The following is a 19,186-nucleotide window of genomic DNA, read 5'->3' as shown; positions in this document are numbered from 1 at the left end:
GGCACTGAAATTTTTGACGTATAATGTTAAAGGCTTAAACTCTATTCAAAAAAGATGGTTGGCTTTGAAAGAGATATAATCCTAGTTCAGGAGACTCATTTCCGCTCTGGGGGATCCCTTAAATTCGCTAGCAAACACTTTCCGACATCTTTTCTGGCCTCAGACCCGTCTGGAAAAGCGGGGGTGGCTATTTTGATAAACCAATTTTGTCCTCTACGAGTCACATCTTCTCACTTGGACCCCCAGGGCAGATTTATTATTCTGAACTGCTCATTTCTCACCCATTTCCTCACTATAGTAAATGTCTATGCTACCAACTCTGGTCAGATTAGCTTCCTATCCTCTCTGTTTGACACTCTAGACAAATTTTCCCAACCCTTTATGGTGATTGGAGGGGATTTCAATTTGACTATGTCTCCTGACAAAGATAGACGCACACTGTTCCCATCAACTTCACCTTCCAAAATTAATCGCCTTTCTAAATCATTCCGTGAACTAATAAGAGCTAAAAATCTACTGGACATTTGGAGGATTAAACATCCCACTCACAAACAATATACGTTTTATTCGCATTCTCACAAACTCTATTCTAGACTAGATAATTTCTTTATTTCTACACCTCTCTTGACATCAACTGTTTCCTCTGAAATCAACCCAATAACATGGTCAGATCATTCCTCCGTCCATTTAGATATCCACCTTTCCTATATTTCCCTTAAAAATTGTCACTGGAGACTCAATGAGACGTTCCTTCACACCCCTGAACCTAAAGATCTCCTATCTAATGGCCTTTCGGAATATTTCCAACTTAATGTAGGTACAGTTTCGGGGCCCTCCACCCTGTGGGAGGCACACAAAGCCGTCTTTCGGGGACATTGTATAGCTATAGGTTCCCGACTAAAAAAAGATGCAGCATTCCAACATTCATCTATCATGTCTAAACTTCAAAAGGCTGAAAAATCATTACTAACCTCCCCCACTGTGGTTGGACTCCGGACTGTGGTATCATTACGAAAGCAACTTAGATCCCTGACGATGAGAAAAATTGATAAAGCTCTTCTTTGGTCCAAGCAGAATTTCTATGAATATTCAAATAAGCCTCATAAAATGTTAGTAAACAAGTTGAAACCCCGTCCTTTTCAATCCTTCCCTGATTTTCTCAGACAAGCGGATGGGACTCCCACTTATCGCCCCCTTACTATATCAAAACTTTTTGGAGAATTTTATCAGCATCTATATAACTGTCTACAGACAGATCCTAACTATAGTTTCACGCAAGAGAAATTTGATCTTTTTTTTGAACATTTACAACTACCCAAACTTTCACCCGAACACCTCTCATCCCCAAATTCAGTAATCACGCCCGAAGAGTTAGAAGAGGTAGTTAAACATCTTCTGACCCAGAAATCCCCTGGCCCAGATGGAGTACCTTATTCATATTATAAAACTTTCCTACCAATTTTAAGTTCCCATATGATTTCTCTATTCGCTTCATTATTCAAAGGGAATACACCACACCAGCAATTTCTTCATGCCCATATTTCTGTGATCCCGAAGCCTGGTAAAGATCCCTCCATTCCTGATAATTATAGACCCATTGCTTTACTTAATTCAGACTATAAGATTTTCACAAATATCCTGGCTAATAGATTATCTCATTTAATCCCTAGGCTTATACATAAAGACCAGGTGGGCTTTGTACGAGCCAGACACGCAGGGGATAATACGAGATGTACAGTTGACCTCATAGATCTATTAAATAAAACATCCCGACCAGTCCTAGTATTAAGTCTCAATGCACAAAAAGCCTTTGATCGGCTTAGCTGGCCATACCTGTTTGCCACACTCTCTAACTATGGATTTGAAGGTCCTTTCATAGCAGCTCTACACGCCCTATATTCATGTCCCTCATCCCAAGTCCAATTAGCTTCTTACCTATCATCATCCTTCTCGTTAAGTAACGGAACCAGACAAGGATGCCCTTTATCCCCTCTCCTTTTCATTCTCTGTTTAGAACCCCTAGCAGCAGCCATTCGCATTCACCCTGATATACGAGGAGTTCTGCTACGCTAGAAGGAATATAAACTGTCCTTATTTGCAGATGATGTCCTTTTGACTTTGACTAGACCTCATATTTCTCTCCCTAATCTTATAGCTCTATTGAAGGACTTCAGCTCTATATCTGGATATAAAATGAACACAAGTAAAACAGAAGCTATGCCCCTACATATTCCACCTTCTGATCTTATCAACCTCGCACAAAACTACTCTTTTCACTGGTGTCCGGACTCCCTCAGATATCTGGGTGTAAACATAACCTCCTCATACTCAACTTTATATCAAGCTAACTATCCTCCACTCTTTCGGGACATTGACCGCCTCCTACGTCAATGGGATATTTACCCCATTTCTCTCCTGGGCCGCATCAATGTCCTGAAGATGTCTATAATGCCTAGACTCCTTTATTTATTTGATACCCTCCTGACCCCTGTTCCTATGTCACAACTTAAGGCCATACAGAGAGCATTTCTTAACTTTATTTGGCACTATAAAGCTCACAGGATCGCAAGTTCAGTAATGTTCGCCCCCAAATCAAGGGGCGGATTGGGAGCCCCGGATATTATTAAATATTATTATGCCGCACATCTTAAAACAATTATCACTTGGTCCTCCAGAATGGCACCCAACGTATGGGCAGAGATTGAAATGAGCATCACTCGCCCGGTACATCCCTGCACCATGATCTGGGCGGATCTAAATTCATCTATAGGCCAACTTAGAAACATATGCCTAGGTCCAATGTTATTCTCTCTTGCCATTTGGAAGAAATGCTCTTGTCAATTCTCCCTTGCTTCCCCATGCTCTCCACTGTTAAATGTGTTGTCCAACCCTGATATCCCTGACAGTTTATCATACAATAAAATGCTTCCTTGGACACAGGCAGGCATTTTTCAGCTTCGACATATCGTACATCCCCTCACCCATACTCTACTACCCTTTGAAGATTTGCAAAAAAGAATACCAGATCCCTAAACAACTATTTTATTCCTATCTCCAGTTTAGACACTACTTTGCCTCTAAGTCTTCTACTTTGAGCCTAGATAGACCTACCCCTTTTGAACTCCTATGCGCTCAAGGCCCCTACCAAACACACCTTATTACTGACATCTATAGGTTTTTACATAACATGACCCCTATCACCGATACCTCCCATTCTTATATGCAAAAATGGTCCCAGTTAGTAAATCGTTCTATCTCTCTCCCTCATTGGCAGAAGATTTGGGAGGCTATCTCTAAATCTTCACGATGCGTGGAACAAAAAGAAACGGCCTATAAAATATTATATTTTTGGTATAGAACCCCTGAAATTTTACATAGATATGATCCCAAGACCCCCCGGGTATGTTGGAGGTGCCACAGAGACACTGGATCACACTTCCACATTTTTTGGGATTGCCCTTTAATACGTCCATTTTGGTTAACCGTTCCGACATTTATACAAGATTTGTTTAATATCTCTCTCCCATTAGATCCTGTCCACTTCTTGTTGGGTCTACCGATTCCTGGCCTCTCTAAATATGCTCAAAAATTGGCCACCTTTATCCTACTTGCTGCAAAACGGGCTATACCATCGCGATGGCTTTCACCCTCCCAGCCTTCTCTCTCACAGGTCCTACAGACCTTAGAGCAAATTTGTAGAATGGAACGACTTACCACAATTGTGCATGATACTCTCCCGCAATTCTCCAAAATCTGGGATCTGTGGGACCATTCGAATCTTAACCCTGGTATTAGTTCTTTACATCCCACCGATGTACCACTTCTCTGAAACTACCTCTCACTAGAGACTCAGATAATTGTACGATAGTTTATGTTTAGATTTTTGTTGTATTGGTAGCAATGTGACTACTTTTTTCAGATATGATATAAGTTGTATATAAAACTTGAATGACTCCGCAAATGTTTTTGTTTATATGTAAATTTCTTAATAAAAATTATAATTTAAAAAAAAAAAAAAGATAATTTTACTTGGGAAAGTTCTTCTGCGGAGAAAGGAGAATCCAGCTCTTCTAAGAACTCCTTGGGGAAGAGTGGGCAATGCAGTGTTAGCCACATAGGAAGCAATTAGAGAAAGATGTTGATCTTGGGGAAGGTCTGCAAATTTCCCTTTAATATTATAAAGAGCTGAGTAAAAGGTCCTAAAAGCTGAGGAGATTATAGATGGCTTGTGAGTAAGGAAATCAGAAGCAGTAGGTATAACAGGGATAAAGTTACTAGACTGTCTCAGGTGTAATTTGGGGGCTAAAGACGTGCCACATATGTCTTGTAAGATGTATGACGAAGTCGGTCCCTAGCAGCAAGGAAACGCTGATCAATGAGCTTGTGAAGCTGCGTTCTAGCATTATATAAGCAGAGAAGCACCTCTCTAGATTGAGAGGATTTATGATCACATTCTAGGTGACTAATGTGACCCATGAGAGTAAGCAGGGAAGCTATTTCAGCTGTGTATTTTCTTTTCAGACATGTTCCATGGGATATGAAAATGCCTCTCAAAATGCATTTTGATGCTTCCCATTGGGTGGGACATATTAATATTAACAAAGAGGTAACCTATACAACTATAGGTATTGTGAGGAGCAATGAAAAACGTAAAATCTTTGTCGGATTAAGCACACGCTAAACATTGAAGAGATTATTATCAGAAAAAGCTTGCTTCAATCAGTTAAGAGAGGCGCAAGATAGGGAGAACTTGCCACTAAATGTGTTTACTAGAGCATCAAGCCCCATGTTCAGATTGCCACCAACAAGGATACTCCCAGCAGCAAAGGCATGAAGTCAAAATAGGGCTGTTTAACCAAATGGTACTTGACTCTGATTGGGAAAGTGAAAATTGGCGATCATATTGTACAGAGAAAGCTTAACGAAAACATATCTACCAGAGACATCTCCTTGGATGTCTGGGAGAGACTAAGGGAGATTACATAGTTACATAGTTACGAAGTAGGTGAGGTTGAAAAAAGACACAAGTCCATCAAGTCCAACCTATGTGTGTGATTATGTGTCAGTATTACATTGTATATCCCTGTATGTTGCAGTCATTCAGGTGATTATCTAATAGTTTCTTGAAGCTATCAATGCTCCATGCTGAGACCACCGCCTGTGGAAGGGAGTTCCACATCCTTGCCGCTCTTACAGTAAAGAACCCTCTACGTAGTTTAAGGTTAAACCTCTTTCCTTCTAATTGTAATGAGTGGCCACAAGTCTTATTAATCTCTCTTCTGCGAAAAAGTTTTATCCCTATTGTGGGGTCACCAGTACAGTATTTGTAAATTGAAATCATATCCCCTCTCAAGCATCTCTTCTCCAGAGAAAATAAGTTCAGCGCTCGCAACCTTTCCTCATAACTAAGATCCTCCAGACCCTTTATTAGCTTTGTTGCCCTTCTTTGTACTCACTCCATTTCCAGTACATACTTCCTGAGGACTGGTGCCCAGAACTGGACAGCATACTCCAGGTGCGGCCGGACCAGAGCCTTGTAGAGTGGGAGAATTATCGTTTTATCTCTTGCGTTGATCCCCATTTTAATGCATGCCAATATTCTGTTTGCTTTGTTAGCAGCAGCTTGCTGATCCTATCATCTACTAGGACCCCCAGGTCCTTTTCCATCCTAGATTCCCCCAGAGGTTCTCCCCCCAGTGTATAGATTGCATTCATATTTTTGCCACCCAGATGCATTATTTTACATTTTTCTACATTGAACCTCATTTGCCATGTAGTCGCCCACCCCATTAATTTGTTCAGGTCTTTTTGCAAGGTTTCCACATCCTGCGGAAAAGTTATTGCCCTGCTTAACTTAGTATCAGATTAAAACAGATTAAATAGGATTGGTCCCAGCAGAGAACTCTGGGGAACCCCACTACCCACCCCTGACCATTCTGAATGCTCCCCATTTATCACCACCCTCTGAACTTGCCCTTGTAGCCAGTTTTCAATTCATGTACTCACCATATGGTCCATGGTAACGGACCTTATTTTGTACAGTAAACGTTTATGGGGAACTGTGTCAAATGCTTTTGCAAAATCCAGATACACCACGTTTATCTAGATGGCAACTCACCTCCTCATAGAAGGTTAATAGATTGGTTTGGCAAGAACGATTAAATAATTCTTATGGAAGGCTATGGCCCCCTTGTTATTTGGAACTAGGGTTGATACTATGGACCTATTGGGTATAGTATTTGTTACGGAAGGTTGGCACGTAGGGGCCTTTATGATGAGTTTCCTGTAAAAAGCAAAATGTCTACCTTCCTCCTGTGGGTCTGATATAGGATCTTTTGAGGGCTTCTCAGGGACATTGAAACCATTACCTTTAAAAGAGCAAACGGTGCTGGGAGTAATATTCAATGGACAATCTGCAAGGGCAAAAAAAGGGGGGTGAGGAATGGAGATTCAAGAAGAAAGGAAGGTAGGAATAAAAGCTGAGAAGAAATGAAAACACAGAGGCTATAAAAGCCTAAAAGGTATCTTACAAGGAAAGCTAATCCACAAAGAACAATGCGGCTATAGCCCTAATGACCTAAGTAATCAACTCTGGAAAAAACCTATTGGGGGGAGATAGAAATCTGCTAGGAAGGCAACTTATGGTGCCCTAGAACAATGGGAAGCAAACAACTGCAAGAAAAGGCAACCAAGTATGATAAACATTCTATAAGACTTAAACAGGGGAAATAACCCTCAACCTCAAATCAGCTACTGCAGTAAATAGGTAGGATAGTCATAGGGGTAGAGTAATCACACAAAAGATCCATAACATAATGCACATAACATAATAGTGAGACACATGCATAGTAATAAACACCTAAAAAAAACTTGGAGGACCAAACAGCCTTACAACAAGGAACAAGCAGGACACAGTCCAGAGATGTGCTAAGGTCAGGTCGGGCGTCACCGTCCACAAGAAGCCTTCTTGGGTGAGGGGCCCAGTGGGGACGTTTGCCTGGGAGAGGAAGAGTGGAGCCTCCTGGGAAGGCTTGATTTCAGACAACGTTGTGGTAGGGGTGGCTTCATCAGCCATTCCAGAAGCCATAATGTTAATTCTAAAAAAAATTCCTTAAGGCAAAGAAGCGCTTCCAAATAATGTTGTATACCGTTAGATGACAATAGTACAAAACACCCAGTGAGACAAATTCGGTCAAAATGCTTGGGCGACAGTTCATGGAAAATCGTCAAGTGTATGGAGAATACACCTTCACCGCACCGCACTGCACTTACCAGAAATATGTCACATCATGCTTTGGATATGCTATGCCCAAACACTATCAAGGGATCATCTTCCAGGATATCTCAAATAAATCACCACGACCATGCATTGGTACACTCCAAATCACATTATTCTCACTCATGTAATCATAAGTAGTTCCATGGGCTAAGGTAAATTCCCATTGCTGGTTTCCAAGGGATCTCTCAGGAACAACTTTCAGATCCAGCATTGGCTCAGGATGAGGAGGTACCAGCTGTCAGCTTAGATCCAGACTGTTAACACAGCTAAACACCTGTTTACCTTCAGCTGAAAAAATGGAAGTCGAATATGTGATAGCTGAAAGGTTCTTAAGAGGTTGAGTAGATTTCCGAGGTGATGGAAAACAGCCAATTTTGCCATTTTTAGAAGCCGACAGTTGAAAAAGGTATCCCCATTGATACTGAATATTGGGTGCCTGTAGGCCGCGGATGTCGGTGCGGCGCGGGATGTGAGATGTGAGAACGCCATCTCTCTCACTTCCTTCTCCTGCCTAAACCTCACTCCAGCCCCAGTTTCTATCTGCCTTGTGGAGACTCCCTCTGGATGTTCCTAGGAGCCACTGGCCTGTCGGTGCCGGTCGGATGCCGGTGGGAGGAAGTCCCCGGTGATGCTTGGATCCCAGTCGATTCTATCGGGCTGTCCCTGCTTCGGGAACGCCGATCAACTGTTTGTCGGTGTTGCCTGGATACGGGGGGGAGTGTCACCGCTGGAGCGTACCTTCCATCTGGACTCTGATACGCTAAACACAGCTGCCGAACAAACGGAGAGAGACAACATTACAGCTGGGGTTTAATGGAAGCAGTGCGTGAGACCCCCTGCCGAATCCTCTTCAACCAGATAACCTGGAAATGTCATCAGTAGTACCGATGATTCAATAGGCTGGTGAAACCGATCTCAAATAAGAACATTAGAGCAGAGATTCAGGACAGAAGCTTCCGGACTGTGGTGAGAGATATCCATTTCTGACTCATGTAACTTTCTGATATCTTTCCTGATTTGTGCATTTTTTTGACCCACACTTGGGTAATAGGGGTTGGTCCATGTAGTAGCTTCCCTGGGTCTTTCTGCACTTTGAACTTCGGGAGACAGCTTTAATAACAGGGTCAAGGTCATGTAACCCCTGTAACAGGACTAAATACCACAACAGGAAACATACTAACAGAAGGGGTGGAGGAAGTGCAGAGGCAACTAACATCACCTCCAAATGTGGTAAACCCGGGGGAACTAGAACCATCATTAAGAGACATACTGTCCGCAATTAATTCCTGCAAATCCTCCATAGATGAAATATCAACACAACTTAAAACGGTGCAGGAAGAACTGTCACTTGTGAGCCATGACATAAAGAAGGTACAGGAAAGGACAACAGCCCTAGAAGGGCGGGTTGGCACATTAGAGGATGATGTGAACCCAATGAAAAGGGAGTTGGATATCCTAAAAGAGCAAATGATTAACCACCTGTCAAAATTTGACGAAATGGAGAATAGGATGCGCAGGAAGAACGTACGCATAGTAGGACTTCCTGAACACAGTGGAGGCTGGAATCCCATCCTTTTTTTTGAAAAATGGTTCAAGGAGCTGTTTGGGGACCAGGCCTTCTTGCCTATTTTCACTCTGGAAAGGGTTCCCCCCAGACCCCCTCAACCGGGAGCCCCCCCCCCAGTTCCCTCTTAGTGAAATTATTCTACTACAAGGACAAAATGACCATCCCACCAAAGCCAGAGAAACAGGCAACATTATGTATGATGGGAACCGGGTCTCCATGTACCCCAATTTCTCCCCAGAACTACAGAAAAAAAGGGCTAGGTTTGGGGATGTCAAGCGCAAATTGCAACAACTAAAAATAAAGTATGCCCTGCTATACCCAGCAAGACTACGAATCAACGCCATGGAAGAGACTATGTTTTTTGACATTCCAGAGAGAGTTGAGGAATGAATAGTAGCCTACAAGAGGAAACATTGAAGAGTACGGGAATGGGGAATTTTGCCTCCCTTTTCCCTGTAGGATCCTATAGAACACTATGAACTAGGTCTACACACACTGAAAGACCAATTACTTTGCCACTTTAAAATAATTATGTTCACATAACATTATCACTTTTTATGATTCAACTATGAGTGAACTACTATTATATGAATTTGCACCAGATTGAGGAGTAATGGGAGGGCAGGTAGTGAGGACGAAGATGTTTCCTTCCATGGTAGTGGAGGGATATTGTCCAAAGTTTTTCACTTTTGTGTTTTTCGTTTAATTTGTCTTGTCTGTCATATTTGTGATTGGTTGTGTCACAGGGGAGGGCTGGGAAGGGGGGGGGGATAGGGAAAGTGTTATATGTTAAAAACAGAGTTATCAAAAACACTTAAATTCACGAGAATATGGAACGGTCACTCTAGGATGCCCCCTAGAAGGCCCAGAGGGCGGGTGAGAATGGAATGTAAAAGGGAATGTAAGAGAGGTAAATGGTGTGTGTGGTGTATAAGAGTGTTTGGATCTACTTATACATGTGAGTGCAATACAAAAGTACGTCACAGATTTAATGCACATATGGAATCTCACAAAAAGAAAAAGGGTTTTTTTCCCCTTTTTTCTTCTTCTTTTTTTTTTTTTCTCACAGAAAATAAATTTTTGATTGTCAAAAATATGCACTTTAGAAAATGTACTTTGTGTTCCTGGTACATCCGAGGAATGGGTGATCCAGGGAAAAGGGCGGAAATCCTTCTCATAGCAAAAACCTACGAAACAGCTATTTTGTGTTTGCAGGAAACACATCTTACCGAGGCTTCTGTTACTCAATTGAGAGGTCGAGAATATAAGACACAATTTCATTCTGTTCACACTTCCTACTCAAGAGGGACTAGTACTCTTATTAGAAATGACCTGTTTTTTTCCCTTATATACTCTAAGATAGATGAACATGGAAGATACATTTTCCTACACTGTAGGATCGAAGATAGACCCTGTATACTGGCAAATGTTTACCTCCCTCCCCCTTTCAATATTTCGATTCTCTGTGATCTCGTTGACTTTACAATGGGTAGGCCCGGGTTCTGGTGGTAGTAATGGGGGACTTCAACATGGTAGCAGATTGGAGGTTGGATACATTTCCCCCTCCCGTGCAAATCAAGAACAAAGGGAGCACCCGTTTAACTGAGTTAATGAGGGAAACCGGACTGAGAGACATCTGGAGAACTCGGAATCCAGAGACCTGCCAATACTCCTGTTTTTCGAGGACTCATTCCACACTCTCCAGGATCGATTTGATTCTGGGGAATGAGGAAATGATACCCCTGATAAAAAATATAAATTATAAAGCAAGGGGTCTGTCGGACCACTCCCCAGTGACTGCAGTATTACAACTGGGAGACCATCTCCCAGCGAGGGAGTGGAAGATAAGCCCCCTCTGGATAGAACTATTTAGAAACTCTTATGAAATTCTACTACCTCTACAAGAATTTATTGACTTGAATCGTGGGTCTGCTCCGGAGGGACTAGCATGGGACGCCATGAAAGCCTTCCTGAGAGGCCTGTTGATTCCACAAATCTCAAAGATAAAAAAACAGACTAGTGAACGGGAGAGATCAATGGGTGAGGGAGTAGTAATAGCAGAAGAACAATATATCAATAATCCGTCACAGGAGACTCTAAAGACCTGGTTAGATAAACAAAATAACTATCATTTAGCGACCCTTCAAAGATCAGAAAACAAGTATCTCTTTCAGAGACAGGTGGCTTTTGGAGAGTGGGAAGTCATGGGACGCATGTTGGCACAATTGGTCAAGACAAATTCACCCACCTCCATAGTGCCATTGATTGCTACACGGGACGGAAGAGTAACTTCCCACCCTCCGGAAATAGCAATCAGCTTCAAGGAATACTATGAAGATCTATACAGATCCTGATGGGGAGGGACGGAGGAAGAACTGGAGAGTTTTTTCACCGTGTTGGATCTTCCGTCCCTCGCTAATGGGGATAGAGATGAATTAGATCGCCCCATCACGCTGGAAGAACTCCAAGCGGTCACTAATGAAATGGAAAGCCAGAAAACACCGGGCCCAGATGGCCTACCGATTGAGATATATCGGCAATATGGGGGGGTTCTGCTGCCTGAGTTGTTGAGGGTATTGAACCGCTCAGTGGTAGAAGACATTTTGCCTCCATCAATGATGGACTCTACCATTATAACCATATATAAAGAGGGTAAGGACCCACTTGACGTGGCCTCATACAGGCCCATAACATTCCTAAATACAGACATAAAAATTTTCGCAAATATTCTGGCAGCGCGGTTAAATAAAGTCATAGGGAAACTTTTTCACCCAGACCAGTCGGGCTTTATACCTGGAAGAACTACAAGTATAAATATTAGGCGCCTCTATATGAACTTACAGATCCCAAGGGAACGAGATGATGAGAGAGCTGTCCTCTCACTGGATGCCGCTAAGGCATTTGACTGTTAGGAGTGGCAATACTTATGGAGGGTAATGGAAGCAGTCCAGCTTGGACCAGGATTCATAGAATGAGTTAAAATGCTATATGGTGCCCCGGGGGCCAGAGTTTGGGTTAACAATGAATTGTCTGAGAGATTTGTGTTGGAGAGGGGGACGAGACAGGGGTGTCCCCTGTCCCCCCTCCTCTTCGCCCTTGCAATAGAACCTCTGGCCACCGCTCTTAGAGACTCAAAGAGGATTAGTGGGTTTGGAGTGGGTGACTGTGAAGACAAAATAGCTTTGTACACAGATGATCTGCTACTGTTCTTGGGGGATATGCGGGAATCTCCAGGGGAGATAATGAGGATTATTAATAATTTTGGAGTAATGTCAGGGTTGAAAATAAATTGGGCAAAATCCTCTATGTTACTAGTTGACCCGCTTGCTAGAGGAGGTAACCCAGATCCCAGTAGTAAATAAATTTAAATACTTAGGTATAACCATATCTGGAGATCCGTCAAGCTACGTTTTGGATATAATCGTCCCACTACTGACTAAATTTAGAGATAAAATAAAAATCTGGAAAAATTTGCCGATCTCAGTGGCGGGACAATGCAATTTGATCAAAATGATCTGGATGCTACAGCTTTTGTATGTGTTGCAGAACTCCCTGATATGGTTGTATAAAAAATGGTTTCAAAAGATTGATAGATTATTTAGGGAGCTGATCTGGAAAGGTGGGACCACTAGAATCCGGCTAAGTGTCCTTCAACGTCAGCAACAGGAGGGAGGAGTAGCCCTCCCACATCCATTTAGCTATTTCCTGGTGTTGCAGCTCCAGCATATTGCAGGATGTAAAATATATAAAAAAATACAGCGCTGTCAGGTTTGACGAAACGACGTAGGGAGAGCGGCGTGCTGATGCCACCACAACACTAATACGCAGTCCCGGAAGCTACGGGCGTTTACACAGAGAGAGCCGGCCGGCTCGCATATCCATTGTTGCCTGAACTTTTTTGAATACATGTAAGTGCATCACTTTTTTATGAATAAAAATCTTATATGGTTTTACACTATGGGAGCCCCTTTTCTCTTTTATATGACTGGCCATTGGATAAGCTGCTTGGGGGTCATTTAAGACAAATAGGAGGACCTGATCTGGCGTTACATCCATCCCACTTTGAGACTGTGGCTGGGTTATAAGCCAAAAGGCGTATTTGATCTCCTGACCAGAGATCAAGGGAGCTGGTAAGAGGCAGTTGTTTTGAAGGTGAAGGACTGTCCTATCTCCAACACTATTTTCTACGGTGATTTTGAGTGTGATGTCACTTTTTGCTGGGGATGAAGATTTGTGTCCTATGGTGATCTCCTGCCGGATGACAATTGACACTGTTCTGATGTTTTTGATAGACTCATTAATTTGATGTACACTTACTTCCTTTTAATTTAATTTTATTTAGCGTGGTTTCTATTATTATAATATTGCAGGATGTAATCTAGCAGACCAGGAGCTAAGGAGAAAGAGGATGCTGCAAAACACTTCACATGACTTGATAATTGGAAGCTGTCTCTTTCTTCCCGAAAACACCTATCCTAAAACATATGATAAAAGTATGGGATACAGTAAAAATAATCCTGAAGTATGAAGGCCTTACTGAATTCACACCATTATGGGAAAATGGTAAACTGGGAGAAATACAGAGGATCGGGATGGTAAGGGAGTGGAAGAGAAGTGGAATAAAGCTGGTCTCCCAGCTATATACAAATGGATCCCTCAGGTCCTTTCAAGACTTGAGAGATCAATATGCTCTTTCAAATAATTTTTTTTTTACATACCTTCAATTCAGGCATGCACTAAGGGAGCAATTTAGGGAAGAGAATAAACAATGGAGTGCAATTCCAGTACTTAAAGAGTTGGTCAACAGTGAAACAGGGGAAGGCCTAACATCTAAACTATACTCACACATTAACAAAAGAAAACTGAATGAGACGGAGCCATCTTCATATAGGGAAAAATGGGAAAAAGAAGTGGGAAATATCACCTCGGCCCAATGGAGTAGAATTCTGGAATTAGCCCCAGTGGTTTCTTTGTTCCCCTCTCAAAGGATGTCACAATTGTTTCTGCTTTACAGAACATACTATACACCTTTAAAACTTTTCCGATTTGGTTGCCGACCTGACTCAGGGTGCCCTAGATGTGGGGACCTGGAGGCAGACATGCTCCATATGTTTTGGAGATGCCCGAAACTGTTCCTTTACTGGGTGGGAGTAATTGAGCACATTGATCGGGTTTTTGGCGCTTCCATTGAGAGGGAGGCAAAACGATGCTTGCTGGGATTGGTGGGAGGAGGAGGGAAACTAGGAAGCAGGCAGATGGCGATCTCAAGATGTTTATTCCAAGCAAGGAATCTGATCGTCCAGAAGTGGCAATCGGTGATACCCCCCTCTAGGGAAGAATGAGTTAACAACATGAACACTGTTATCCTTAAAGAAAGAATGGTATATATAAGAAAGGGTGCACTCTGGAAATATGAACTGATCTGGAAGCCTTGGTGGGATGCAAGCGTAAGCGTTCTTAAGATCTTCAAGGTGGTAAATGAGATTGTGATGACATACAATCTGCTCTTGTAGGATTTTAACTTGATGAGCAACTGTTTTTAGAAGTGATTGGACAATAGATGAAAGCTCTTTAACCTTTACATTCACTCAGCTAATATCTGTTTTCATGAGGCTCACCTCATGCATGTAAGTAAGTGGTTTCAAGTTTGGCAATACAATATTCCAAGTCTGCCTTGGTAGGTAGTAGGCATAGACAAGCCTTTAAACCCAGGCATCCTCAGCATTGGGGGTCAGGGAAGGTGATCTGGGGTCCCCCAAAAAGATAGAAGCTGGGCTCCCTGGTGGATAAGTGACAAAGCATGTGGCCATGGGAGCAGAGGCAGCTGGCATAGGTGGAGTGGAGGGAGAGAGGGAAGCAGAGCCTCCAGCGTGAGTCAAAGATAACGGACTGACTGTCTCTGTGTCTTCTTTGGGGGTGAGCAGGAGGGGGAGGCCAGTGCTGGAGAGGATTCCAGTGTTGGAGAAGAAAGCGGGTGCCCTCCTGTGTGCAGTGGTGCTGAGCTGTCAGCAGAAGTGGGTGGGAGAGCAGCTAAAGAGCAGTATGATGAAGAGGCTGTTTGGCTGCTCCCTGCCTGTGAAGAATGCTGCTGATCCCACTCACTGGGCAAATTCAGTGCTTGCAGGCTGTGAAATGCAGGGGAGCCGCCAGTAGATGGGAAGTTTTAGGAGGACTCGCAGCCAGGACCGCTACCATTTTGGCTCTGTCCACTGGGACAGAGCTCCTGCCCTGGCTAAAAAGTGTGGGGATTTTGCCCGCCGAAGGTTTAGGCTGAGAGCCCATGGCGTCTGCAGTCTTATTCCCCATAATGTGCAGGAGGAAGGGCAGGGGAGCCTCTATATGCCACTAAAGAGCTGGTGTCAGGATGGAGCTAGCAGGTGAGCGTCCTAACGCACCCTGAGCAAGCCACGCCCTCCCTCCTCTATCCTCCTAAATTGACTGTTCACACCAGTTTGTTAGTTGTGTTGCTAAATTGTATGCCTATTCCATCCCTACTGACTCTTTATCTGTGGTTGCAAATCTGTATGCTATTTCCAATATCAGAGTCCAAAAAAGACACTTTCTTCTCTATGGATGCTAAATGCCTGCTCAACCTTTCAGAAGCTGTGGTCTGTTCAAATAGACTTTCTAGCTGTGGTGCAAACCTGTATGCTATTTCTATTGTCAGTTTTTTTTTTTTTTTTTGTAGGAAACTACATGCTTGCTCAATCGCTCAAAAATTGTGGCCTATTCATGTGGGCTGTTTATCTAAGGTGCCAACCTCTATCCTATTTCCATTGTCAATTGTCCATTGTTGTTTCCAAACTGTCATCCAGTCCGTTGTGAAACGTTTCTGTGTTCGCATTGGCCAGCTCTATCTCCCTGACTGCATGCGTGTGCTATACTCCAGATCCATCTCTTGGGGAAAGAAAGTGGAAGCATCTAGGCTGACCTACATACACTTCTATTTGATTTTTCATATTAGCAGATAAGTGCACTAACACGCTTCTTAACCCCTCTGCGCTTTATAAATGTATACAGTAGGGATGAGCCGAACACCCCCCTGTTCGGTTCGCACCAGAACATGCGAACAGGAAAAAAGTTCGTTCGAACACGCGAACACCGTTAAAGTCTATGGGACACGAACATGAATAATCAAAAGTGCTAATTTTAAAGGCTAATATGCAAGTTATTGTCATAAAAAGTGTTTGGGGATCCGGGTCCTGCCCCAGGGGACATGGATCAATGCAAAAAAAAGTTTTAAAAACGGCCGTTTTTTCAGGAGCAGTGATTTTAATAATGCTTAAAGTCAAACAATAAAAGTGTAATATCCCTTTAAATTACGTACCTGGGGGGTGTCTATAGTATGCCTGTAAAGGGGCGCATGTTTCCTGTGTTTAGAACAGTCTGACAGCAAAATGACATTTTGAAGGAAAAAACTCATTTAAAACTACCCGCGGCTATTGCATTGCCGACAATACACATAGAAGTTCATTGATAAAAACGGCATGGGAATTCCCCAAAGGGGAACCCCGAACCAAAATTTAAAAAAAAAATGACATGGGAGTCCCCCTAAATTCCATACCAGGCCCTTCAGGTCTGGTATGGATATTAAGGGGAACCCCGGCCAAAATAAAAAAAAAAAAATGACGTGGGGTTCCCCCTAAATTCCATATCAGACCCTTCAGGTCTGGTATGGATTTTAAGGGGAACCCCGCGCCAAAAAAAAAAAAAAAAAACGGCGTGGGGTCCCCCCAAAAATCCATACCAGACCCTTATCCGAGCACGCAACCTGGCAGGCCGCAGGAAAAGAGGGGGGGACGAGAGTGCGGCCCCCCTCCCTCCTGAACCGTACCAGGCCACATGCCCTCAACATTGGGAGGGTGCTTTGGGGTATCCCCCCAAAACACCTTGTCCCCATGTTGATGAGGACAAGGGCCTCATCCCCACAACCCTGGCCGGTGGTTGTGGGGGTCTGCGGGCGGGGGGCTTATCGGAATCTGGAAGCCCCCTTTAACAAGGTGACCCCCAGATCCCGGCCCCCCCCCTGTGTGAAATGGTAAGGGGGTACCTACCATTTCACGAAAAAAGTGTCAAAAATGTTAAAAATGACAAGAGACAGTTTTTGACAATTCCTTTATTTAAATGCTTCTTCTTTCTTCTATCTTCCTTCATCTTCTGGTTCTTCTGGCTCTTCTGGTTCTTCCTCCGGCGTTCTCGTCCAGCATCTCCTCCGCGGCGTCTTCTATCTTCTTCTCCTCGGGCCGCTCCGCACCCATGGCATGGGGGGGAGGCTCCCGCTCTTCTCTTCTTCTTTTCTTCTCTTCTTCTCTTCTTCATTTTCTTCTCCGGGCCGCTCCGCAATCCATGCTGGCATGGAGGGAGGCTCCCGCTGTGTGACGGCGCTCCTCGTCTGACAGTTCTTAAATAACGGGGGGGGGGCGGGGCCACCCGGTGACCCCGCCCCCCTCTGACGCACGGGACATGACGGGACTTCCCTGTGGCATTCCCCGTGACGTCACAGGGAAGTCCCGTCAAGTCACCGTGCGTCAGAGGGGGGCGGGGTCACCGGGTGGCCCCGCCCCCCCCCGTTATTTAAGAACTGTCAGACGAGGAGCGCCGTCACACAGCGGGAGCCTCCCTCCATGCCAGCATGGATTGCGGAGCGGCCCGGAGAAGAAAATTAAGAAGAGAAGAAGAGGAGAAAAGAAGAAGAGAAGAGCGGGAGCCTCCCCCCAATGCCATGGGTGCGGAGCGGCCCGAGGAGAAGAAGATAGAAGACGCCGCGGAGGAGATGCTGGACGAGAACGCCGGAGGAAGAACCAGAAGAGCCAGAAGAACCAGAAGAACCAGAAGATGAAGGAAGATAGAAGAAGCATTTAAATAAAGGAATTGTCAAAAACTGTCTCTTGTCATTTTTAACATTTTTGACAGTTTTTTAGTGAAATGGTAGGGGTAAGAACCCCCTTACCATTTCACACAGGGGGGGCGGGATCTGGGGGTCCCCTTGTTAAAGGGGGCTTCCAGATTCCGATAAGCCCCCCGCCCGCAGACCCCCACAACCACCGGCCAGGGTTGTGGGGATGAGGCCCTTGTCCTCATCAACATGGGGACAAGGTGTTTTGGGGGGCTACCCCAAAGCACCCTCCCAATGTTGAGGGCATGTGGCCTGGTACGGTTCAGGAGGGGGGGGCCGCACTCTCGTCCCCCCCTCTTTTCCTGCGGCCTGCCAGGTTGCGTGCTCGGATAAGGGTCTGGTATGTATTCTTGGGGGGACCCCACGACGTTTTTTTTTTTTTTTTTGGCGCGGGGTTCCCCTTAAAATCCATACCAGACCTGAAGGGTCTGGTATGGAATTTAGGGGGAACCCCACGTCATTTTTTTTTTAAATTTTGGCCGGGGTTCCCCTTAATATCCATATCAGACCTGAAGGGCTTGGTATGGAATTTAGGGGGACTCCCACGTCATTTTTTTTTTTTAATTTTGGTTCGGGGTTCCCCTTTGGGGAATTCCCATGCCGTTTTTATCAATGAACTTCTATGTGTATTGTCGGCAATGCAATAGCCGCGGGTAGTTTTAAATGAGTTTTTTCCTTCAAAATGTCATTTTGCTGTCAGACTATTCTAAACACAGGAAACATGCGCCCCTTTACAGGCATGCTATAGACACCCCCCAGGTACGAAATTTAAAGGGATATTACACTTTTATTGATTGACTTTAAGCATTATTAAAATCACTGCTCCTGAAAAAACGGCCGTTTTTAAAACTTTTTTTTGCATTGATCCATGTCCCCTGGGGCAGGACCCGGGTCCCCAAACACTTTTTATGACAATAACTTGCATATTAGCCTTTAAAATTAGCACTTTTGATTTCTCCCATAGACTTTTAAAGGGTGTTCCGCGGCATTCGAATTTGCCGCGAACACCCCAAATTGTTCGCTGTTCGGCGAACTTGCGAACAGCCAATGTTCGAGTCGAACATGAGTTCGACTCGAACTCGAAGCTCATCCCTAGTATACAGGTAATCTACTATACTGTTTATGCTTACAGTAACAGCAATACCTAGTGATCCTAACCATTTGGCTTAGGCATATTTTGTGGCTACATTTTTTTCAATGCCCATTTTTTTTTTTCATCATTTGCTTGATATTTGTACATGAATGATATAAATAATACATTTAACAAATAAACATAATTTATATTAGAGTATTTCTTAAATTGAATGTATAGTGACGTTTTGGTGATCTCAATACTTTTAATTATCATTGCTTTTTACCCTAAATAATTTTGACGTTTGGTTTGTCAACGCCCCTTATTGGATTTTGTCGGCAAAAAATTAATTACTGTTTATATAAAAAACTT

Source organism: Aquarana catesbeiana, linkage group LG05, assembly GCF_042186555.1.
Source record: "Aquarana catesbeiana isolate 2022-GZ linkage group LG05, ASM4218655v1, whole genome shotgun sequence".
In the NCBI taxonomy this organism is placed as follows: Eukaryota; Metazoa; Chordata; class Amphibia; order Anura; family Ranidae; genus Aquarana; species Aquarana catesbeiana.
The sequence above is the reverse complement of the archived record's forward strand: the minus strand, read 5'-3'. Positions refer to the sequence as shown.